The 24929-nt window shown below is 38.2% G+C and overlaps 2 long non-coding RNA genes across 2 annotated transcripts in view; one reads left to right on the top strand and one right to left on the bottom strand.

Annotated features, from left to right (window-relative positions):
• The first annotated feature begins 10478 nt into the window (after positions 1-10478).
• Positions 10479-24929, top strand: part of LOC147557653 (uncharacterized) — a 19633-nt gene continuing 5182 nt past the window's right edge. Inside the window, exons 1-2 of the long non-coding RNA XR_015234123.1 lie at positions 10479-10771; positions 24729-24912. This is a non-coding gene — a long non-coding RNA (uncharacterized LOC147557653). The remainder of the gene's footprint in view (positions 10772-24728; positions 24913-24929) is intronic.
• The window catches only part of LOC147557652 (uncharacterized), a 25476-nt gene continuing 14775 nt past the window's right edge, over positions 14229-24929 (bottom strand). Inside the window, exon 2 of the long non-coding RNA XR_015234124.1 lies at positions 14229-14826. This is a non-coding gene — a long non-coding RNA (uncharacterized LOC147557652). The remainder of the gene's footprint in view (positions 14827-24929) is intronic.

Below are 24929 nucleotides of genomic sequence, written 5' to 3'. Positions count from 1 at the left end.
TAACTTTAATGGAGGTTTTGTTCTAAATGGAGAAGATGATGATGGTCGCTATGGGGAACCCAGAAAATTGCTAAGGGGAGTTCGGCTGCAACTAAAAACTCATATTTTCCGACGATCGTAGCCTCGAACCACATCGAAAAAGGTGGATTCTCTCATCATTTTCTTTCCATTTCTTATTCAATCACCATATTTAGCTAACTTTAGTGTGTCGATTATATGAGATGAAATGTGATGAATTCGTGATTATGTTTAATATGATTATAAATTGATGTTCATTTATTTCGATTATCATTTTGATCATATTTTCATGTGTCTTGTCAAACACTTCACATAGTTAATAGACGAAACGAAGTATTCGATATCGATCGTAGTCTAAGTCATAATTTCATGTGTTTTGTCATGCACTTCACATAGTTAGGCGACTAAACAAAACTTTCGTTGACTCGGGATAAACCGATTTAGACGTTTGTTTGACTAAGTATGATCTCCAGATATACGTAGTACTTAGAGACATCTACTTTAAGAGTCGAATATGGATTATACAGTACTCTATTGGATCGAGCTCATTGTATGCTTTCGAATGCAGGGCTGCCGAAGGTGTTCTGGACTAAAGCAGTGAACACGGCAGCGTATCTGGTGAATATTTCACCTTGTACATCTATAGAGTGTAAAACTCCTAATGAGGTGTGGTCTGGTTATCATGCTAATTATGAGAACTTGAGGATTCTTGGTTGTTCGGCTTATGCACATGTTAAGGAAGGTAAACTTGATCTGAGGGCTAAGAAATGTGTATTTCTTGGGTATGAGCGTGGAATTAAGGGTTATCGATTGTGGAATCCGGATGGAAAATCAAAGAAGTTTCTCATAAGCAGAGATATTACTTTTGATGAGTTAGCCATGGTAACTCAGAAGGTAACGCCTGTAGATACTCTTGAGGGTGTTGGAAAACAGGTGGAGCATGAAGATCATAGGGAGCAGGTGGAGTTTGAGATAGACACTCCGGAAGAGGTTCGGCCTCAGGTAGATGAGCAAGCTGAGGAAGTTGAACCAGAGCTGGTTCAGTACAGTGTTGTGAGGAACAGGGGAAGGAGAGACATCCGGGCACCGTAAAGGTATGGGATGGCAGATATGATTGCATTCGCACTTAGTGTGGGAGAAAGCATTGATGGAGGTGAGCCATGCACCTATGAAGAAGCTATAGGAGCGATGATTCACGGCAGTGGTCTCTTGAATGAAGAAATTGAGTCTCTTCGGAAGAACCAGGTCTGGGAATTAGCCGAGCTGCCTAAGGGTCAGAAGATTGTTGGTAGCAAATGGGTTTTCAAGAAGAAGGAAGGAATCCCAGGGGTGGAGGATGCACGTTACAAAGCACGGTTAGTAGCTAAGGGGTTTACACAGCGAGAAGGGATAGACTTCAATGAAGTATTTGGGTGTTGTTCTGTTTTCAAGTTGAGTTTGGTTACTGCTTCTTCACAAATAATGTTCTCACATGCGTCGGAATCAATGATAAGCTTACAAACTTTTCCCCCAACCGTACAAGTAGATTGGAAGATATTATTTCGTAACCAATCTTCTCCTTCAAGACTACGTGGTGCATAACACGCCCGCCGAACAACCAGTAAGGGACCAACATCCCCCTCGACGTATTCTTCCAATTGATCATCATCATATACAGGATCACCACCATCTCCCCTCATCTTGATTAATGTTATCAATATACAACCTTTTACCATGTGGTCCTCCTTTTGAACATTGATTAGCACGATGACCAAGTTGGCATACCAGCTCTGTCTCAATAATCAGCTCCGCTACTGGGTCCAAGCTTCGGTAGGTTTAACCGGATTCGGTACCTGTAGTGCCCTAACAATTAATTACGGGGTGCCTATAGCAGGACCACCTTATCACCCCTTTAAAAACCCTACTACCCCTCATATTTTCTCTCTTTTTCCAGCCGTGAGAAATAGGGCAGCAACAAGCTAATTAATTGGGAGGAATCTAGAGAGAGAAAGTGTGGCTTAGAGAGAGAAAGTGTGGAGGAAGGAGAAGGAGGATCAAAGAGCTTTACTAAAGGGGTTTGATTTCTTCTTCTTGGTGCAACAAAATCAAGTAGGTTTCTTTTTCCCTAGGGTTTATATAGCCCTCTTTAATTTCAAACCTAGATTTGAATGGTTAGAACAATAACAACTTTAAACCATGAATTTTTGTTAGGTTATCATCAAATTAGTACCAATTAGTGATACAATATACATATACTTTGATTAGAAACTAATCCCAACAACAATAAAGTAACCCTAGAACATTATACTTATAGTAATAGAGTATTTACATACCCAGACAGCAACCTAGGCCATTAAGGTTATATAAATTTAGTACGAATAGATCCGGACAGCAACCTAGAAGCTGAGAATTATTTGTGTTTATGTGAATGATGTTAATAATTGATGTTTGTGATCAATTGGATGTAATATTTTGCACCTCTAGACATATTTATATAAGTAAATTCATCGAAATAGGTTATAGTGATATTATAACCAATATTTATCATGTTTGACTCGTTTGATTGTATGAAATTATATGTATGATATTGGAATACAAGTGTTATCCATAGTTGTGTGTGATATATTGCTCTAGGTTGTTAACCTAGAAAGCATAGGCTAGTCGCAACCAAGAATGGTTTGCTCGACATGTGGGTCGATTGCAAACACTAGTTACCATTACGATATTGGATAACTTGGTGGACCATGATCTTGAGTTTCGTTAATGGATTGAACTAAGACTGGTTGGCTCGACATGTGGGTCGATTGCAAACACGGGTTTGTCAATTTGATATTGGACAACCTAGTGGACCAGGGGCTTGGGTTCTAATATGGATTGACGGTTGTAATCCATAGGTGGTTGGCTCGACAGGATGATCGATACAAACACAAGTTCATTCTTGTGGACCACATACTTCTAGTTTGAGAAGTAATTTACCAACTAGAGGTTGGCTCGCCTCCTGCTCATATGAGAAGTGCTCGTGTTGCACGGATTGCCTTTTGGAGAGGTATCCATGGTTTATTGAGAGGTTTAAGTCGATGAAAACACGGATGCTAAGTGAAGCTATCTCGTGGACCTCAAAATTGGTTATGCCCCTCAAAAAGGGAAGTTGTATTGTTTGAATCTCTTCAACTGTGAATCAGGTTGACTTTAGTGGTGTTGACACGAAAGGTGTAACACAATAAACTGTTATTGTTTTTCTTCTATTCGATATTTGGTTTTGTTATTGAATTGGTCTATTTAGACCTTAGGTAATTAGAAATCTACTAGCTGGGTTCTGACCCATCCTACTATTTTTCAGGTGATAGAGATCGGGGAGCGCCACCAGCTTGATCCCAGTTCGTCAGTTTAGAGCTTCTTTCTTAGTTTTCGCTTTCGAGATTAGGTAGTTATTTGGAGTTTCACTTTCTAGATAGTTATTTGTTTCATTCGTTATTGTCCGACCTACGTGTCGATGATTCAGAACCATTGTTTGAGTTAAGAAAATTTAATGGATTTCTTTTAGATGATTTATTGATTCTTATGAGCTTCACATTTGATATTATTTGTCTCTTTTGATGGGTATATCAACTATGTTTACTGTTCTGCAGAGAAATGCTTTGAGTTTAGGTTTTCATGGCGGTCGACGTGGAAATCTAGGCTTGGGGCGTTACAAAGTGGTATCAGAGCTCTAGGTTAATAAATCCTAGGATCAGTGTGTAGGGTTCAACCCCTCTAAGCGCATAGTACGTAGTTAATTTTGTACAGAGCTCTTGACTGTCTAAGTTTTGACTTGATTTCCCTTTTGGATTTGAATAGAGTTATGGTTAGCGAAGGGGCTACTGGTCGTGGCAGAGGTCGTCGCAGTGCTCGCACCCGAGGGGGTGGTAGAGGTTGAGGTCGAGGTGTCCTACCTGAGGAAACGGGTTCTACAGCACCAGAGGGTACACAGGAACAGTCAGGGGGTCATGAGACCACAAATCCTAATCTGAATGGAGGAGAGACAGTGACAATTGATGCAGCCGCATTGCAAAATTTGATTAACATTGCAGCAGAGGCTCAAACAAGGGAACAAACTCGGACTCAGAATCCGACACTAGAGACGGGAGGTCCTGCTGTGAATCTGAGGCCACCGACTGAGATGACCTAGTTGAAGTACTACCATGAGTTTATGAAAATGAAACCGCCAATATTTGATGGGACTGGAGGACCGGTAGAGGCATATGAATGGTGTAAGGAGATAGAGAGGATGTTCGTGGCATTTGATTGCTCCGAGGAATATAAGCAACGGATGGCAGTGTTCCAGTTGAAGAAGACTGCAGCTACTTGGTGGGACACTCAGTCTAGGCTAGTGGATCCGTTGAGGTTCACCTAGGAAGAATTTAAGAAGGTCTTCATGGAAAACTTTATTCCTTTCTCGGCACAACAAACACTTAAGAGGAGAATCAATCAGTTTTGGAATATGAGAATGAGTTTCACAGACTCTCCCTCTTCGCTACTCAACTGATTCCCACAGAGGAGGAAAAGATCGAGAGGTTTGTAAATGGGTTGCGTGACAACATTGCTAGGTACATTGCAGGGCAACTTAGTTTCGACACCTATCAGAAGGTGGTTTCTTGTGCTAAGGTTCACGATGCTCGGATACAGGAGGCAAAGAAGCAGAGAGGAATCAAAGTGCAAAGCAAGGGTGAACAAAAGGGGAACAGTAGAAATTATGGGAAGGTTGGTTGGAATCAGCGCAACGGCTATAATGGTCAACGGGACGGTAAGAGGCCTCGGATCGAGGGAGGCAACTGGGATATGGCAGTGATGGCTACAGATAGGCAACCGCCAGTGGCTAATGTTGATGGTGTGGGACAGAGACCCTTTAGAGGGGTTTGTTTTAATTGTCAGGAAGTAGGGCACAGGTCTTTCGATTGTCCGAGGAGGACTAGAGCTCAGACAGGAAATCAAGGGCGTCATCATGAGCGTAACCCACAGGGCAGACCACAGGGACGTGGGCAGCAGCCACAGTTGAACGTTATCGTTCCTAGAGATGACCGCGCACCTACTGATGTGGTGGAAGGTACATTCCTTATTCATATTTATTTGATCCTGGTGCCATGGGCACATTTATCTCTGTTTCTTTTGTTCGTAAGTTACCCATAGAGTTAGATCGATGTGGGAGATTTTTTCGGTGTAATCTGCTTGGGGTGGTTTGATCGTGATAGACCACATCTGTAAGGGGTGTATTATTAGATTAGGTGAGCGAGACTTCGCTGCAGACCTTTTTGTGCTTGAGTTGGTGCGATATGATGTGATTTTAGGCATGGATTGGCTTGCCTCATACCATGCACTTGTGGACTGTTATGCCAAAACAGTCACATTTTCTCTTCCAGGGGAAGAAGTGTTTACAGTGTCAGCATTGACTCGTCCGATGAGAGAGGTTCACTTGAGTAACGTAGAGCTAGAAGAGCATCCGGTAATGAGTGAGGGGCTTGATAGTATTGATGTGGTTAGTGAGTACCACGATGTGTTCAGAGATGTACCAGGGTTGCCACCAAGTAGAGAGGTTGACTTCTGCATTCAGTTGGAACCGGGTACTAAACCTATAGCCCGAACTCCTTATCGAATGGCTCCGATAGAACTGCGAGAGCTTAAGGACCAGATTCAGAAATTACTAGATCAGGGGTTCATACGTCAGAGTAGTTCTCCTTGGGGTGCACCTGTTCTTTTTGTTAAACAGAAAGATGGGACGATGCGATTGTGTATTGATTATAGAGAGCTCAACAAGGTTACTGTGAAGAATAAATATCCTTTACCAAGGATTGACGATCTGTTCGATCAACTGAGAGGGACCAAGTGGTTCTCTAAGATTGACTTGAGGTCAGGGTACCATCAGTTACGAGTCCGAGAGGAGGACATTCCTAAGACGGCATTTGTGACACGTTATAATTCGTATGAGTTTCTTGTTATATCTTTCGGTTTGACTAACACTCCTGCAGTGTTTATAGACCTCATGAATCGGGTGTTCAGGGACTTCTTGGATAAATTTGTCATTGTCTTTATTGATGACATTCTTATCTACTCCAAGACTAAGGAGGATCATGAAGATCACTTGAGATTGGTGTTAGAGAGACTGATGGAACATCAGTTATATGCAAAGTTCGAGAAATGTGATTTTTGGCAAGAGGAAGTAAAATTCCTAGGCCATGTTATTTCGAAGGACGGAGTATTGGTTGACCCTTCTAAGGTTGAAGCTGTGCTTAATTGGAAGCAGCCTACCTCGGTTACTGAGATTCGCAGTTTTCTGGGATTGGCTGAGCATTATCGACGGTTCATCAAGGGGTTCTCAAATATTGCAGGACCTTTGACGAATCTTACAAAGAAGGGAGTGACATTCTCATGGGATACGAAGTGTGATGAGGCTTTCAAAGAACTTAAAACGAAGTTGACTACGGCACTGGTGTTGGTCATTCCAGAGAGTGGCACCAGATTTGTGATTTATACAGATGCTTCTATTCAGGGTTTAGGGTGTGTATTGATGCAAAAAGATAAAGTGGTTGCTTATGCTTCTAGGCAGTTGAGGCCACATGAGCAAAACTATCCAACTCATGACTTAAAGTTGGCAGCTATAGTGTTTGCTTTGAAGATTTGGAGGCACTATCTGTATGGTGAGAAGTTCGATCTCTTTACCGATCATAAGAGCCTCAAGTATCTCTTCTCACAAAAGGAGTTGAACATGCGTCAGCGCAGGTGGTTGGAGTTAATGAAGGATTATAACTTCACGTTGAAATACCACCCGGGCAAAACAAATGTGGTAGCCGATGCACTAAGCCGACAACCGAGGGGTATCGTGGCAACATTGATGATGAACCAGTGGAAGATGTTGGAGGATGTTGCAACATACGACATTGACGTGGTTGGGTCAGGAATTGACTCGTTATTTCTGGGAAGTATGGTTGTTAAACTATCTTTGTTGAATCGTATTGTGGATGCCCAAATTGATGATGAGTGGTGCTAGAAACAGGTTTCGTTAATGCAAGAGACTGAGACTGAGTTCAGTACCGGGCAGGACGGCGGATTGAGATTTTGAGGGAGATTATATGTACCGGCAGATCCGGTCTTCAGACGGGATATATTAGATGAAGCACACCGAAGTAAGTACACAGTTCACCCCGGGGGTAACAAGATGTACAAAGACTTGAAGAGGCAGTACTGGTGGTCAGGGATGAAGAAAGATGTTGCGGAGTATGTGAGGAAGTGTAATGTGTGTCAGATGGTGAAAGCGGAAAATCGACATCCATCCGGACTCTTGGAACCGTTGCCCATTCCGGAGTGGAAATGGGAGAATATATCAATGGACTTCATCACGAGTTTACCGCGATCTAGTAGAGGCTTTGACGCTATTTGGGTGATAGTTGACAGGTTGACTAAGTCGGCTCACTTCCTACCAGTGAAGACGACAGATAGTGGGGACCGACTGACACAGTTTTACATTAAGGAGATTGTCAGGTTACACAGAGTTCCGGTGTCAATTGTTTCAGACAGAGATTCGTCCTTTACTTCACGATTTGGAAGAGTTTCCAAACTTCTATGGGGACATCTTTACATTTCAGTACAGCTTTTCATCCTCAGACTGATGGGCAGACAGAGCGAGTTAACAGAGTACTTGAAGATATGTTGAGATGCTCAATACTAGACCTTGGAGGGAGTTGGCAAAATCATTTGCCTTTGGTAGAATTCACATATAATAATAGTAACCAATCTAGTATTGGCATGGCACCTTTTGAGGCATTATATGGGAGACCTTGTCGGTCACCATTGTGTTGGACAGAGGCAGGTGACGCTAAACTAGAAGGACCAGAGGTGATTCGGGACACTTCTGAGAAAATTGCTTTAATTCGAAGTAGGCTCCAAGCAGCTCAAAGTCGTCAAAAGAGTTATGCCGACAACCGACGAAGGGATTTGGAGTTTATTATTGGAGATGAGGTTTTGTTGAAGGTGTCACCTATGAAAGGTGTTTTGCGATTTGGTAAGAAAGCAAAGTTGGCTCCTAGATATATTGGACCTTTCAGAATAGTTGAGAAGGTGGGAAAAGTAGCCTATCATCTTGACTTGCCTGCAAGCTTCACAGGGGTCCACAATGTCTTTCATATTTCGATGCTTCGAAAATATGTGAGAGATGGAGATCAACATTCAGTGATAGATTACCATGATTTGGAGCTCAAGCCAAATGTGTCATATGAAGAGGAACCAATTCGTATCATTGATCGTAGAGAGCATGTTCTTCGCCGAAGGACGATTCCCATGGTCAAGGTTCAGTGGCATCACCACAATGACAAGGAAGTTACGTGGGAGCGTGAAGACGATATGCAACTTCGTTACCCCCATCTCTTTCTCTAGACAGGTACATTCAATTTCGAGGACGAAACTTCCTTTTAGGAGGGGAGATTGTAGTGCTCTAACAATTAATTACGGGGTGCCTATAGCAGGACCACCTTATCACCCCTTTAAAAACCCTACTACCCCTCATATTTTATCTCTTTTCCAGCCGTGAGAAATAGGGCAGCAACAAGCTAATTAATTGGGAGGAATCTAGAGAGAGAAAGTGTGGCTTAGAGAGAGAAATTGTGGAGGAAGGAGAAGGAGGATCAAAGAGCTTTACTAAAGGGGTTTGATTTCTTCTTCTTGGTGCTACAAAATCAAGTAGGTTTCTTTTTCCCTAGGGTTTATATAGCCCTCTTTAATTTCAAACCTAGATTTGAATGGTTAGAACAATAACAACTTTAAACCATGAATTTTTGTTAGGTTATCATCAAATTAGTACCAATTAGTGATACAATATACATATACTTTGATTAGAAACTAATCCCAACAACAATAAAGTAACCCTAGAACATTATACTTATAGTAATAGAGTATTTACATACCCGGACAGCAACCTAGCTAGGCCATTAAGGTTATATAAATTTAGTACAAATGAATCCGGACAGCAACCTAGAAGCTGAGAATTATTTGTGTTTATGTGAATGATGTTGATAATTGATGTTTGTGATCAATTAGATGTAATATTTTGCACCTCTAGACATATTTATATAAGTAAATTCATCGAAATAGGTTATAGTGATATTATAACCAATATTTATCATGTTTGACTCGTTTGATTGTATGATATTGGAATACAAGTGTTATCCATAGTTGTGTGTGATATATTGCTCTAGGTTGTTAACCTAGAAAGCATAGGCTAGTCGGAACCAAGAATGGTTTGCTCGACATGTGGGTCGATTGCAAACACTAGTTACCATTACGATATTGGATAACTTGGTGGACCATGATCTTGAGTTTCGTTAATGGATTGAACTAAGACTGGTTGGCTCGACATGTGGGTCGATTGCAAACACGGGTTTGTCAATTTGATATTGGACAGCCTAGTGGACCAGGGGCTTGGGTTCTAATTGAAGGAGTTGAAGGAGATGTCCTTCGACCAAGGTGACAATGCGAACAATTTGTCAAAAAAGAGAATTTAGTATCTTTTTCGTTGCTTCAGATAAAATCATCATGTCATCTTTGAAGGAGTTGAAGGAGATGTCCTTTGACCAAGGTGACAATGCGAACAATTTGTCGGATAGGATAATTGATGTGGAAGATCATCAAGTCCGATTGATTTAGGGATCGTAGAGTTGTAGCTAGAGACCAACTACGATCGTCGAATTACGAAGTAATTCGCGGCTAACTTCGATCAGATCCTACAACGGGTTACACATAAGAGTAACAAATTGATCTAGGATATGACTAGTGGGAGTGAGATATAATCATGGGAGTGTCCCATAAACATATCTCATAGGCCTAAAAAGGAATTAGGCAAAGATAGTACAAAAACACCAAAAACAGGGTTTTTGGGCCTAGACCGGTTCGGGTACTTCTAGGACTCGGATTGGGCTGAATTTTGGAGGGTTAGTTTCTGATATAATAAACATTATATCTGCCAATTTTCGTGGTGTTTGGACACCTCCTCCTTAGGGAATTGAGAATATATCAATAGTTGCTATTTTCGACTATTTCCCTAAATCTAATTCTAAAGGGTGTTTTGGGAAACCTAAAAGGAGGTGGATTCTCATTAGGGTTCTATATAACCACATCAAGTAGAGAGGAGAAAGTGAGCTAATTCCCATTACTATCAATCTAGTCAGAGAAGAAGGTGTTCTTCTTTCCAACCACCATTGGTGTGCTAGCTATACAACAAGGTGGGAGATCAATTTGATTGCTCGTGTCCCAAGTAGAGGAGCTACGTTTGAAGCTCTTGGTCTTCTTTAATCAATTCAATTAGTTTGAGGGAAAAGCGATTAAGGTAATCTACTATCTCCATTAGTTTAATTACTAGTTTTGCATGATGATCTTGGGGATACTAGTGTTAGACATTAGATGTCGTTATCCGCTATAAACACTAGTATAAGGGTATGAATCCCTACAGTCTTCAATTAGTAGTAGTAGTTAGGGAGAGAAAGGGTTGCAGTCTTGCAGAGCTCTTTAGAGAGAAAGACTATTTTACAGAGAGAGATGGAGGTGTTTGAAGGATGGTTAAGAGTTCTTGTAGAGGTGGTAGATGGCCTCATATGGGTCGGATCATTCAATCTGGTGGAGTGAATTTGCAGGAAAATACTCCATATGAACCCTAATTGCAAGAAAATTGACTTAGTCTTGTGAAAATGGGCATATCAGAAATTTGGTTGAATATGATGAAAATAAGCACCCTAATTGCTTCAATACTTGGGAAGTTGCAAGAATTTGATAGGAAGGAAAGAGAATCAAATTGATGTCGTTCTCCGCTATAAACACTAGTATAAGGGTATGAATCCCTACAGTGGCGTCAGAGCCTCTTGCAATGAACTAGTTTTTGCTAAGAATCGAACTAGTTCATATTAGATATAATTGATAGTTTGATAAATTGAGTTTATAAAAGTATTTCAAAAGTGTTTTAAAATTATTTAAACTCACAATTTGATATTATTGAATGGGATTCAATGAATTTCAAATTGAGAATCAAATTGATGATTAAAAGTGTTTTAAAAACTCAATTTGATTGAATTTCAAACTAATCCATGCTTGATTAAGTTGATAGTTATGTTTAAAAAATGTTTTAAACATAAAATTTGATTAATTTTGAATAGGATTCAAAGATTTTTCAAATTGATTTCAAAATTGTTCTTTGAAAAAGTTTCAAAAACCTAGATTTTGATCCAAAATTGGTTTGCTTAAGAGTTGTTTTTAAGTTTTGGAAACTTTTGAAAAACAAAAAATTTGGAATTTTAGAAGTGTTCTAAAAGGAGTTGTTTTGAGTTTTAGGAAACTCCCAAAACAAATTTGGAAAACTTTAAAAAGTTTTGAAAAATTTTAGAAGTGTTCTAAAAGGAATTTCAGAATTTTAGAAAAGTTTTAAAATTGGAAAATAGCAAATATGATTTGCAAAAGAAAAAAAAAAAGGTGGAAACTTGAAGTTTTAGAAACTTCAAGGTTGCTGTCCTGGTCAGGCCAGGACGCGACCAGGACGCGTCCAAGGCCGCGACCAGGACGCGTCCCACTACTTTGGTCGCGTCTTCCAGATGCGACCAGTAGCTACACCAGAACGCGTCTGGGACGCGTCCAGTAGCTACCACCAGACGCGTCTTGGAGACGCGTCTGAGGTTCTGGGTGTCTCGGACTAGTCCGAGACACCTAATTCTGGTCCGGTCCAGCACCAGACACGTCTAGGACGCGTCCGGTGCATGGACTAGCGTCCTGGCTCCGGGCCAGGACGAGACCAGGCCTTGGTAGGCCTCGGCCAGGACATGCCGGCCATATGGGCTGTGCTATGTCCGGACCTTGTCCGATCCCTTTTGTGGGCTTGGGCCGGGACTTGTCTAGGACTTGTCCCGGGCTTTTTCGAGGCTTTTCGGACCACGAATAGGGACCATCATTCGAGTGGGAGTTTTTGCCAAATTTTCTTCCGATTCCAACCAAATAATTCCAAAATCAATCCGGGCCATCCAGAAGGCCAAAACGGATTTCTCTTTAAATTGATTTATGAAATCATTAAGAATCGAACCAATATTTTTCCGAAATTGACCCGGGCTTTCTCGAGCCCAAAACGGAGTTTTTTCTTAAAGTTAATTTTAGAAATCATAAGAGATAAAACGAGAACGCACCATTAGTCGAATTCTTCGAATTTAGACTTAAGGTTCGTCATGTGACATGTGATGTCAACAAAAGTGTCTCCCAAGATAATCATGCATATATAATTCTTAGCCTTGATATATTATATGATTGCATGTGATGTGAATGCGGGAAACTAGTATGGCCATAGATTTATTTCTTTATTCTTGTTTTAAGCACGGATGGGTGCATGTTTTGTAATTAATTTTAATTTCAAGTTTATACGGTCTGCGAATCGTTAGAGTCTTGTAATTAGAGTTTAGGGTCTATGAGTCCATTGAAGAAACTCGAGGATGAAATCCAAAGGCGAGTGGGAGAAATCAATGGAGGTTCAAAGATGGCGATCTAAGACGAACCAAAAGGCGAAACAAGAAGAAAACCAAAGGAGATTAGATCTTCTAGGTTAGGGGCCATACTAGGATCCATGTCTGCTTGATTTACTTTCTCGCGCGCATTTACTTACTTATTTACGCTTTATGTCATGGACGTTAGTTAGGCTAAATAGTTCACTATAACAAACGCTAGACTAGCGTAAAAGTCCCCAAAACGTAATCTTGAGTAATCGCCTATCCAGATTAAGACACTTGTTGCGCCCTTGTTCGAGGAAGGTGGGTCGGCCTTCGCAGAGTACCTCCTCTACCTTGGGACAATGCGGGTAGGTCTATAGAAGAGGCCTACACGTCTAAATGGTTCTACTCAACGAGATCAGCAAGAGAGTCTTGGATACTCGAGGCAAAAGGATAGATTAGTCATTCATTAATGAAATCTATCAACCAAGAGTCATAAGGTATGATCAGTGAAGTAGTTCACTCACCCGGAACGACGGAGTCAAAGGGTAGGGCCTTCGTCCGCTTTACTCCGAAGAACTGGGGTCTTGGAATCACTTATTCAATCGGGGACGATTTTTATTGAATAATGTGGGAAAACTAAGTTTTTCAAAAACGATAATGAGTTTTAAAACTTTGCCATTTCTTTTATGTAGTTCAAAGATGACAAAAGATATTTTCAACTTCCGCTCACTTCTCGACAAGGAGAAGCTAAATGAGCACAACTTCCTTGACTGGGAGAGGAACCTGGGAATAGTTCTCAGGATGGAAAGAAAGCAACATGTACTAGAAACTCCAATTCCTGTATTGGATGATAATTCGACTAAAGAAGAGATAGATGAAGAAAGGAGTGTGCGGAAAAAGGCAGAGCCTGTAACTTGCTTAATGCTAGCAACCATGGAACCGACTCTGCAAGAGCAGTTCATAGACATGGATGCTTATTCCATGATGCGACAACTTCGGGAAATGTTCCAGAAACAGTCGAGATTGGAGAGGTTTGAAACCTCTAAAGCAATTATGGACATGCGCCTTGAAAAGGGAAAACCAGTTGGGCCTCATGTTCGTCAAATGATCAGGCTCATGGGCAAGCTGGCTAAACTAGGTTTCCCTTATAGCCAACAGACGGCTACCGACACTATCCTTCACTCCCACATAGTGGTTTTAATCAGTTTAAGATGAACTACAACATGAATGGATGGGATAAAACGTTGGAGGAACTTCTGATGGGCCTAAAAGGTTACCCTAAATAGGTCTACACCCGCAAGTGCACGGGTGTCAAGTTGTAATAAATTCCGGTAAGACCGGTTCGTTCCTCAGAGACTAGTTGAACCTATTCTAAAATTAGGAAGTAATAAGATTTTAAAATGATTTGGTTTGGTTTTTGAAATAAAATATTAAAATAAAATTACGGAAAGAAAATAATTACAAATGATACAAGGAACTCAAATGGGGAGAGCATAAGGTTTTCTGAATCCGTTCTCCTAACAATTCAAACGACAATTTATTTGGATCTAATTAGGGAGTTCTTTATATAACTCAGGTTCTAGCCCATGAATGGTCTAAAAACCCGGAAGATTTTATCGTTAAAATAATAAAAACTTTAATAAATCATATCGATAAAGTTACTTATGAAGAACTTCATCTAAAACCCTAGATATAGAATTAGTTACTCATGGACATTATATAAAAGAAATTGGAAAATAAAGTAAAGAATCGGAGAAGAAAACTTAACTTTTTCGCTATTTCAGAACCAAACAGGGCTTTAGGGAAAGATTTTCCTTCTGTTTTCCCAAAATTCTGCCAAACACACCCTCAGGGAAAGTTATTTTCTCGTCTTCCCGGAAACGATTTCCAGGTGAGAAAATAATTTTCCTTCCCTGGTTTTTCTCTGTCCTTCTCTGTTTTCTCTTATTTCTCTTTCCAAACTTCTCTTTCTCTCTCTAAACAAACTATTCTAAACTCCCTTTATGTTTATAGCCGAGATAGATGAAGAAAGAACAAGAAAAAGATGAAGTTTTAATGGAGTTTAATATTCAATCTTTCTCTGTCTACAGTATCTCTCTCTCTCTCTCAACTCTTTCTATCTAACTTTCTCTTTCTCACTAAAAGAAGAATTAGAAGAAGAAGAAGAAGCAAAGAAACAGAAACAAAAACTCAAATTTTTCTCTCTCTCTCTCTAGCTCTCTGTCTCTCTTCAGTGATTCCTTTCTCTCTGTTTCTTTCTCTCACTAAAAGAAAATACAGAAAAAAGAAGAAGAAGATGACAATAGATGATGAAGAATTAATGGTCTCTAACTTCTCTCTCTCTCTCTCTCTCTCTCTCTCTCTCTCTTGTATTTCTCTGGTTTGGTGAGCTCGAGAGAGGATGATTTGACCCCCAATCCGAGATGATATTCTCTCCTGTTCTATGGCCTTTATATAACAGCAGCTTCAATTTCTCTTTCTAGAAAATATAATTGAATCCTCCAAATTTCCAGCTCTCCCTCTTCAATCTTCTCTTTAAATTTCTGTTTCTAGAGAGAGAAGAATATCTGTAGAATCCTTCTTTCCATTCTCTCTATGATTTTCAGAGGATAGAGTTTAGGGAAAGAGAAAGTTCCCGTGGTTGTATCAATTCCCAGCTCTTTATACTGTTATTTTATGTGGAAGATAAAATCAATCAAATCCCTTTCTCTCTCTAGGGTTCGATTTCTCAATCTCCAGCTATGAACCAAATCATCTCTCTAACTTCCCATTTCTAACAGCAAGAAATCTCAATCGAATCTGCCATTGACGCAGCTTTATTTCCTCTCTCTAGAATTTCAAATCTTGCCTTCTATTCTCTCTTTCCTTTTATCAACGGAATCTGCTCTTTCCTTCTTGATTCTGAAATATTATCTCCATAAAATCTCCTCTCTTTCCCTCTTTATTTTAATTTCTTATCCCTGCCTGGTTATAAGAAGAAAATGATAAGATTAGGAAGAGAAATAGTCTTTAGGATAAATGAGTGAAAGATCCATAAATATCACTCCTAATGGACCGGCAGTCCAAGTCAGAAAAAAAATAGGGTTTAGGTCCAAATGGTCAGAAATTTGTAGGCCCAAGAAAAAAAGGACAACTAGATTTTTTGTAATGCCCTAAACACCCTCCAAGCTTTTTATACACTTATTTCTCTCTCTTTTAACTTTTCAGTTTCTCTCTCTACGCCATCATCTCTCTGCTCCATTATCTCTCTTTACGCCATCAACTTTCAGTTTCTCTCTCCACGCCGTTAATTTTATGTTTCTCTCTCTACACCATTATCTCTCCTCAATTTTCTTCATTTCCTCTCTTTACCTTGACTTTTCAGATTCAATAAGACTACTTTTGTATCTAGATTTTTGGGAGATTGGGTTTCTTCATGAACACAAATCAAAAATTTATTCAAGACCTAGACTTGCTTAGATTTAGATTCGTTCTTTTTATAGGGATTGATCACTAACTAGTTTAGGTTATGATTTTGGAAAGGGATTCATTAGTTTTAGAGAGAGATTCATCGCCAAGTTTAGATCTGTTTTTTTTGTATCTCTCTAGCAGTACAACAAGTTTAAAATCAACAACCGTTTTGTATCAAAATTATTCTCTAGGGTGAAGATCCGAGAGGGTTAGATCTGAATTCAAGATTGAAAATTTAATTTGGGTGTTGGGTTTAGAACAAATTTTAAGAACAATATGATTTTTGGGGTGGTCGATCTCTATACTTATTCTCCTAAATTCTCTTAATTTTGTTGTTTTCTTTTTTATTATTAAGTGATTTGTAAGATTGAAATTACTGGATCATTGTAATCAAAACTGTTTCATTTATGTATATAAAAATTTTCAGATCGACTTGATTATGATACTGGGAAGGCTAGTACATAAAACAATTCCTGGTACACAAAAAGAATAAAAATAGGAAATATGGAGAGAGAAAATTCCCAGGCTAGTACATAAAATAATTCCCGGTACATAAGAAAATTCTCAGTACAAAAGTGTCTAGTACATAAAATAATTCCCGGTACACAAAAAAATTTCCACTACAAAAGTCTCTAGTACATAACTAAATGGCTAGTACATAAAACAATTTCCGGTACACAAGAAAATTTCAAGTACAAAAGTGTATAGTAGTACGTAACCAAATGGCTAGTACATAAAACAATTCCTTGTTCACAAGACAATTCCCAGTACAAATGTGTCTAGTACATAACCAAATGGCTAATATATAAAACCATTCCCGGTACACAAGAAAATTCTCAGTACAAAAAGGGTCAAGTACAAAAAAAAAATTTACAATACAAAGTAAAATGTCTTACAAATTTTCTTTGAAAAAAATTTACATTTTGGAAAGAATATCCTATAATTGTCCATCATATAAGGAGAGAATGTTTGAGAGAAGGAAAGAAGTTAAGTTTGGAGAGAGAAAATATGTTTAAAAAGAAGAAAAAATACAGAGAGAATCAAATCAATGGGAAACTACGAAAAAAATATATGGAAACAAATAAATGAAAAACTACTAAAAATGAGGAAAGTATAAATTTAAAGAGTAGAAAATCTGGAGAAAAAAATGAATAGAGAATGAAATTTGTTGAAATTTGAATGAGAAACAAATGACAAGTTTGTTAAGAAAAATCTGGAAAGAGAATATTTGGAAAATCATGTATTTTTAAATCAGATACATAAAATAATTCCGGTAAATAAAAAAATTCCCGGTACACAAGAAAATTCCCTGTACAAAAGTGCCTGGTACATAACCAAATAGTTAGTACATAAAACAATTCTCGGTACATAAGAAAATTTCCAGTACAAAAAGTGTCTAATACATAATCAAATGGTCAGTACATAAAACAATTCCCAGTAAACAAGAAAATTCTCAGTACAAAAGTGTCTAGCACACAACCAAATAGCTATTTCTTAGAAATTTCTTATGTATTGAAAATTAAAAAATCAAACATTTGGTATACATATTATTCAAGTCAAGAAGAATGTAACTTTGTCTTTCTTAGACATAATATCTTGTTCCATTTCCCCAGATATAATATCTTGTTCTCCAAATGGAACATTTGGTATATGTATTATTTGAAAGTGCATTTATGGTTGTACTAGAGGATTCTCCTCTAAACCCGACATTCTTCCATATACCCAACTTTCTTCAATGTACACAACTTTCTTCCCTGTACACAAATATGTTTCTTGTACACAAATTTATTTCCTGTACATAAAACAATTTCCTGAACATTTCTGATTGTAGTAAGGGCAGTTAGAATGAAATACAAGTATATTACACATAAATGATTGTAGTATCAAATATCCTATACACAAATATATTTCCTAGAAATTTCTTATGTATTGCAAATTTAAAAAAGGTACATTTGGTATACATATTATTCAAGTCAAGAAGAATGTAAGTTTGTCTTTGTTAGTAAATAATATCTTGTTCCCCAAATGAAATATTTGGTATATGTATTATTTGAAAGTGCATTTCTGGTTGTACTAGAGGATTTTCCTCCAAACCCAACATTCTTCCATGTACCCAACTTTCTTCGATGTACACAACTTTCTTCCCTGTGCACAAATATATTTCTTGTACACAAATTTATTTTCTGTACACAAATCAATTTCCTGAACATTTATGGATAAAATTATTTCATGTACACAAATTAATTTCTTGTACATAACATATAATGTGCATTATAATATGTATTTACTCGGAATAAAATATCTTCAATTGCTGCCATGTATTGTAAATACTTATAACCTTTCGACAATTTTGCCGCAAGGTCGGAAGGTCTGTTTTTCTTCTCACTTGCTCCTCCTACTTCAGATTGAAAGGACTTTCCTTTATTTTTATTACTCTCTCCTATTGTTTCTTCGGTATAGACCGATCGGGTACTTCAGTAGTTTCCGTAGCTGGAGTCTGTAAACAAAATAAACCAGGAACAAATTTGTGTTAGCCATTATAACTAACACTAAAAGTTCAATGTTATTTCATGGACATACATTTTTTTCATTACATGGGGATAGTTACAGTGTGTTATAAATTGGGAATAAACCTGTTTACAATACACGAAATGTTTTACCAGAAACCAATCTTTGTTCTAGTGCATAACTTCATGTATTGGGAATAAAAAAATGTACAGGAAACAACTTTATAGGAAGTAGAGAAATCAGTATAAACCCCATTAGGGTTCTTACATTCGATTTTTTACCAGGAATCAAGCAATTTACTGGACAGAAGATTATGTACCATTCTAAAAACATTTACTTCGAAAAAAATAATATTAAGTTGCATACCTTCTTCTTTCTTGGGCTTAGACTTCTTGAGAATATAGAGAGAGAGAATAAACCTACCTTAGGGGTTTTCAATAACAAAAGTTATTTAACCAGAAATTTAGACTGAAGAATATTAAGTTACATACCTCAACAATTTAGGGTTTTTTAAAGGAAAAAATACCAGGAACATTAGGGTTTTTCAATAACAAAAGTTATTTTACCATTTTTAGAGATTTTCAAAAACAGAAAGTTATGGTGATTTAGGTTATGTTTAGGATAGAGAGAGTAAATCTACCTTAGGGGTTATTACTAAATAACCAAACTGGAAAGTTTCTAAGAATTAAGGTTCCTAAATAAAATGAAAGAGGATAAATTTTTCAGCTTTAGGGTTGTTAAAAAAATCAAACAGAAAATTTTTAGGGTTCTTGTATAATAATCAAACAAAAATTGCTTTGATTTAGGGTTTTTAAATAAAAATCAACCGAGAAAGATTCTCAAATCAAACGAGAAAGTTAAGAAAAAATGTGAGAAGAAAAACGTTTTTGGAGAGACAAAGATGAAAGATGTACAGATTTAGGGTTTTTTGTGTAATAATGGTGAGAGAGTGGAAAAACTTACTGTTTCAAATCAGATTGTTTGTTGTAAATGACTTTGTTGAAGAGATTTAAAGCTTTCCGATGGAATTTTGTGGGAAGATTCGGTTTCAAATAATTTGTAGAGAGAGAGGATGAAATTTCTTAGTAAATGAAAGAAGGAGATGAACAGTTTCCTCAATGGGTCTTTTAGATCTGAGTGGTATATTAGTAAATACCAAAATAAACGAGGTGATTCTCGTCTTTTAACTGAGAGACCTGATGCCATGGACCTGCCTCATATTCCTTTTCTGACGCGGACTGGGTTCTTATTAATAGGTCCATTTTGGGTCTTTTGCCCAACCCCTCTAGTCTTTAATTACCACCAATCGTGAGTTGGCATGTTGGCTGTCCACACGTTATTGTTTTGACCCAATTAAATAGGAAAGGTAGGGTGCTTCATAGTAGAGAAATTAAGTTGCAATGCCACCCCAAATGCTGCCACGTGTTTACCAAATGACTTGGTCAAATGATTTTAAAACACAACTTTGACCCGTCCTAGTTTTTGCATCCGAACTCCGATTTGACTTCTGTTTTTGGCGTTGAGTTCGTCATGGACTCTACTTTCACATGAGCACTAATATTGACCAGAATACCCTTCTCATTAAAATGACCAAAATGCCCCTTAAGTATGTCTTTATCACGATGTTTTTGCATCGAACTCCGTATATGAGACCTGAGAAGGAAAATCAAACAAATCATCAGAGTAACCGCTCGAACTGGACTAACTAACCCGAGTTAAGAGATTCAAATGAGACTGTTTCATGTCTCATCAACTTCATTCTATGCTTCTAACAGCCGAAAAGGACGTCGCTATAGTGGAGACTAAGAAGGACGTTCTTATGGTACAAAAGGACAAAAGGTTCAAGAAAGGTGGAAAACAGAAGAAGAAAACCGCGTCAAAAGGTAAAGGCAAACGAGTTGCCAAACCTAAAGACAAAGGTCCTCCTCCTGACACCAAATGTTTCTACTGTGATGGCAAGGGCCATTGGAAAAGAAACTGCCCTAAGTTCTTGGAGGACAAGAAGAATGGAACAGTGGCTTCCAATTCAGGTATAAACAGTTAACTTATCAAATGCTGTAAAATTCCCAAACCTTGGTATATGATACCTAAAATTGCCCTATCATTGTGAATGTACAAGAGCAACTGGGAACTGAGTATTTGGCTAAGGAAGACAAGATCCAAGAGGGAGCAGAAGCCTCGACTGCTAAGGATGCTGAAAGGGATCGAAGTCTACTTTAGGCACTATTCTAGATTAATAGTTTTTCTAGTTTTTAACATCATCTCTGTACTAAGTATTACGGAGAATCAATAAAGAACTTTATTTCTAAATTGGGATGTTAATAAGTGCTAGATTTAATAAACTATACCAAAAGATTCTAAACTTGGTCAAAAACCTATAAGATAGGTTCATCCCAATCGGAAAGGGATGAGGACAACAGGTCCACTATAACCAAAACATGAATCAAACTGACAAGAAAAAAAGTCTTGAGTCAGAAACAGAGATTGATCTTCAAACGTACTTCTAACCTATCCATATTTGGAGTGTCCAAAAGGATTAAGATGAAGAACATGAATCAAACTCTATCCTCCAAAATCCATTAGTCTAGACATAGCTTCTCACAAAACTACCAAAATTCCGTCTAAAGCTAAATTTGTAAAAGAGTTATTAAACTAGCTAATATCTGACGCAATTTCTTTTGAAAGAAATTTGGGCTTCTTCCACAACCAATCAAGAGAACAAAGTGTTTGTTGCTCATGATAGTATTCTTCTAATAATTAGCACACCTAGTAGTCTGCGAGAAAAGCACTAATTGTTACAAGAATAAGTGGGAGAAAAGTACAAGTCAATTTAATTTGATCATGAGAAGAATCATGAAGAGTCATGAAGAACAATCATGAAACTTGTACAAGACGATTAAATTCGACCAAGAGCAACAAACCGCGGCTCCTCGGAAAGGGAAAGGTTAAAGATATGATCTTATAAACCCACCGCACAAAAGCGAATGTCGTTCGCTGGAGAACTCTCAAAACAAGTGAAAGTGTCTCTAAAGGAATATCTCAAAGTAGTTAGAAAAATTTCAAATTGTTGTTCAAAAGCCCTGAAAGGTCAAATCTCAAAGACTCAGAAAATAAAGGTTATTTCTGAAAAGATAAAAGACCTGCGCAGAAACGGAAACTGACTCTAGTTTTTGGCCAGAAGCCAAAATCATCATGGAATCCATATCTCGTCAAGACATGAAGCTTGATAATTTAAGTCAACGGAAGACCTAAATTGGTTTTCCAAAGTAGAAAACTGAGAAGGATGGAAACATTTATGTTTCCCGAAACTAGACAAGAAGAATAAGATTCTTCCAATCAAGTTATGTCCATAGGCATGCTTCAGAAATCCATCGACGGATTAAAAGCACGCAAGAGTTAGAATCTTCGATTCAAAAGGCAATCAGAGAAATTTGATTCCTGGAGAATGAAGAAAAATCTTGAATCGCGAGTTTCAAGAAGGTAAGTGAGAGAAACAAACCTTTCGGGTCTGTATGCTGAGTACATACAAAAGATTGAGTACGACATAAGATGTTGTGTAACAGTAAACACACTGACTCAATAAAAGGACCACACACAAGGATGAAATGCCATTTTGGGCATCTGAAGATCTATAAGCATAGATTAAAAGGATGATAGGATTAGAGAGACTCAGTACGCTGAGATGCTTGAGATCCGAAACAGAAAATCTAAGACTCAGAAAGTCTAAAAGAATTTCGACCCAAAACTCATGACTAAGAGCGTTGCTAAATCGGAGTTTGAAAAGACACCGATGTAGCAAACAAGCATGAGAGAGAGATTTATGTTCGAATACATAAAGTCAATCATATTGGATATGATTAGCATTTGAATATCCAAATTTGGATTTGAAAACCGAAACACTACTTAGAAACATCCTAGAAGGCTAAAGGATGAAGTAGTACAAAAGTTAAACATGTCATCGTAGCAAACTTCCAGACATGGAAGGAAAGTGGGCTGAAAGTGTTTTAAGCCGGGAACTGTTGCAATTACTACATAAAGAATTAAAAGCCTTAACTCTAGTAAAAGTTACTAGGAATTATCAAGGTTGAAGATAACGGTCTTCAAATTAATTGATAATTAGCAAAGTTTAAACGGATTACATCCGTAGTCAAACTAAATTGTCACCTAAGACAAAGTATGAGAGTCATACACGAGTCTAAGGCATGAGGTATAATTTTAAACCTCGACAAGTAAAACTGAGTGGGTAAAAAGTGTTTTACGGAAGAGGCTCAGATTTACAACTCTCGTTATCGGAAATAATAGAGTTATTTCACAAGTCGTCTAAATTTGGTTTAGTATTTAAACGACAGTCCATTGATGATAAAACGTTCTGAATAGGTTTGTCAGATACGTGATCTGATGAATGAAACCCTATTAAGTGAACTTGGAATATTTATTATCGAATCCCTGGTCCAGGTCATTGCATGGACAACAATGACTCACGATGACTAGCACGGGAGTCGATGGGATAGCGCAGTTTCATGGGCTATAGGAATAGTATATTCTATTCGACTACGTGGGTGTGTAAAAGGTTTATACACTGGATAACCCTCAAATGAGAAGTACATCACTCGTGATGAACGTCAATACTTCTCATAAAGACAATTGGAGAGATTCCTCAAAACATGAGTGCTCCACTCATCTTATGAAAGGAATGTCCGACTTTGGTTCCGTCAAACGCCGCGCCGTAAAAGGAGGTTATAAAGACGGATACTGGGAAGGACAGGATAGACATGAAGTTAAGTGGGAGCGCAAGAATGGATTGTGTCATCCTAATCACATTAGGTACAAAGTGTCTCAAAGCCACTTGATGAGTAACAACTGAAAATGCGTGGCCGCGCTCAAACGGATTAAAAGTTAATCGTTTGTCTTTTACAGTTGTACTCGGATATCAAGAAAGTCTGAATGACGTGACGTATCAGATGGGATACTAAATTGACACGGGAATCGAGGCATTGCACTTGTTCTAAGTCCAAGTGGGAGTCTGAAGGAGTTGAAGGAGATGTCCTTCGACCAAGGTGACAATGCGAACAATTTGTCGGATAGGATAATTGATGTGGAAGATCATCAAGTCCGATTGATTTAGGGATCGTAGAGTTGTAGCTAGAGACCAACTACGATCGTCGAATTACGAAGTAATTCGCGGCTAACTTCGATCGGATCCTACAACGGGTTACACATAAGAGTGACAAATTGATCTAGGATATGACTAGTGGGAGTGAGATATAATCATGGGAGTGTCCCATAAACATATCTCATAGGCCTAAAAAGGAATTAGGCAAAGATAGTACAAAAAGGCCAAAAACAGGGTTTTTGGGCCTAGATCGGTTCGGGTAATTCAAGGACTCGGATTGGGATGAATTTTGGAGGGTTAGTCGCGGATATGATAAAAATTATATCTACCAATTTTCGTGGTGTTTGGACACCTCCTCCTTAGGAAATTGAGAAAATATCAATAGTTGCTATTTTCGACTATTTCCCTAAATCTTATTCTAAAGGGTGTTTTGGGAAACCTAAAAGGAGGTGGATTCTCATTAGGGTTCTATATAAACACTCTTAGGGCAGAGAATAAGGTGTGGAATTTCTCTCTAAGCTTTCTTACTCTACCACATCAAGTAGAGAGGAGAAAGTGAGCTAATTCCCATTACTATCAATCTAGTCAGAGAAGAAGGTGTTCTTCTTTCCAACCACCATTGGTGTGCTAGCTATACAACAAGGTGGGAGATCAATTTTATTGCTCGTGTCCCAAGTAGAGGAGCTACGTTTGAAGCTCTTGGTCTTCTTTAATCAATTCAATTAGTTCGAGGGAAAAGCGATTAAGGTAATCTACTATCTCCATTAGTTTAATTACTAGTTTTGCATGATGATCTTGGGGATACTAGTGTTAGACATTAGATGTCGTTATCCGCTATAAACACTAGTATAAGGGTATGAATCCCTACAGTCTTCAATTAGTAGTAGTAGTTAGGGAGAGAAAGGGTTGCAGTCTTGCAGAGCTCTTTAGAGAGAAAGACTATTTTACAGAGAGAGATGGAGGTGTTTGAAGGATGGTTAAGAGTTCTTGTAGAGGTGGTAGATGGCCTCATATGGGTCGGATCATTCAATCTGGTGAGGTGAATTTGCAGGAAAATACTCCATATGAACCCTAATTACAAGAAAATTGACTTAGTCTTGTGAAAATGGGCATATCAGGAATTTGGTTGAATATGATGAAAATAAGCACCCTAATTGCTTCAATACTTGGGAAGTTGCAAGAATTTGATAGGAAGGAAAAAGAAAGATTCGTATGAATGAATCTGGTAGAAGGAAGAAAGCTAGTGAGGAGCGTGAGAGGCATTCATTCGCTGGATTCAATTAAAGAAGTTATAAAGGCGCACTGCCTTACATCTAATGGCGCCCTTCTTATGTGTTGAAAGGGTAGTAACAGCAATAGCACAAGGTACTTTTAAAAGCTAA

This window comes from Eschscholzia californica, unplaced genomic scaffold (assembly GCF_041429995.1).
Source record: "Eschscholzia californica isolate CP2 unplaced genomic scaffold, dmEscCali1.0.p SCAF_2, whole genome shotgun sequence".
Classification (NCBI taxonomy): Eukaryota; Viridiplantae; Streptophyta; class Magnoliopsida; order Ranunculales; family Papaveraceae; genus Eschscholzia; species Eschscholzia californica.
The sequence above is the reverse complement of the archived record's forward strand: the minus strand, read 5'-3'. Positions and strand labels throughout refer to the sequence as shown.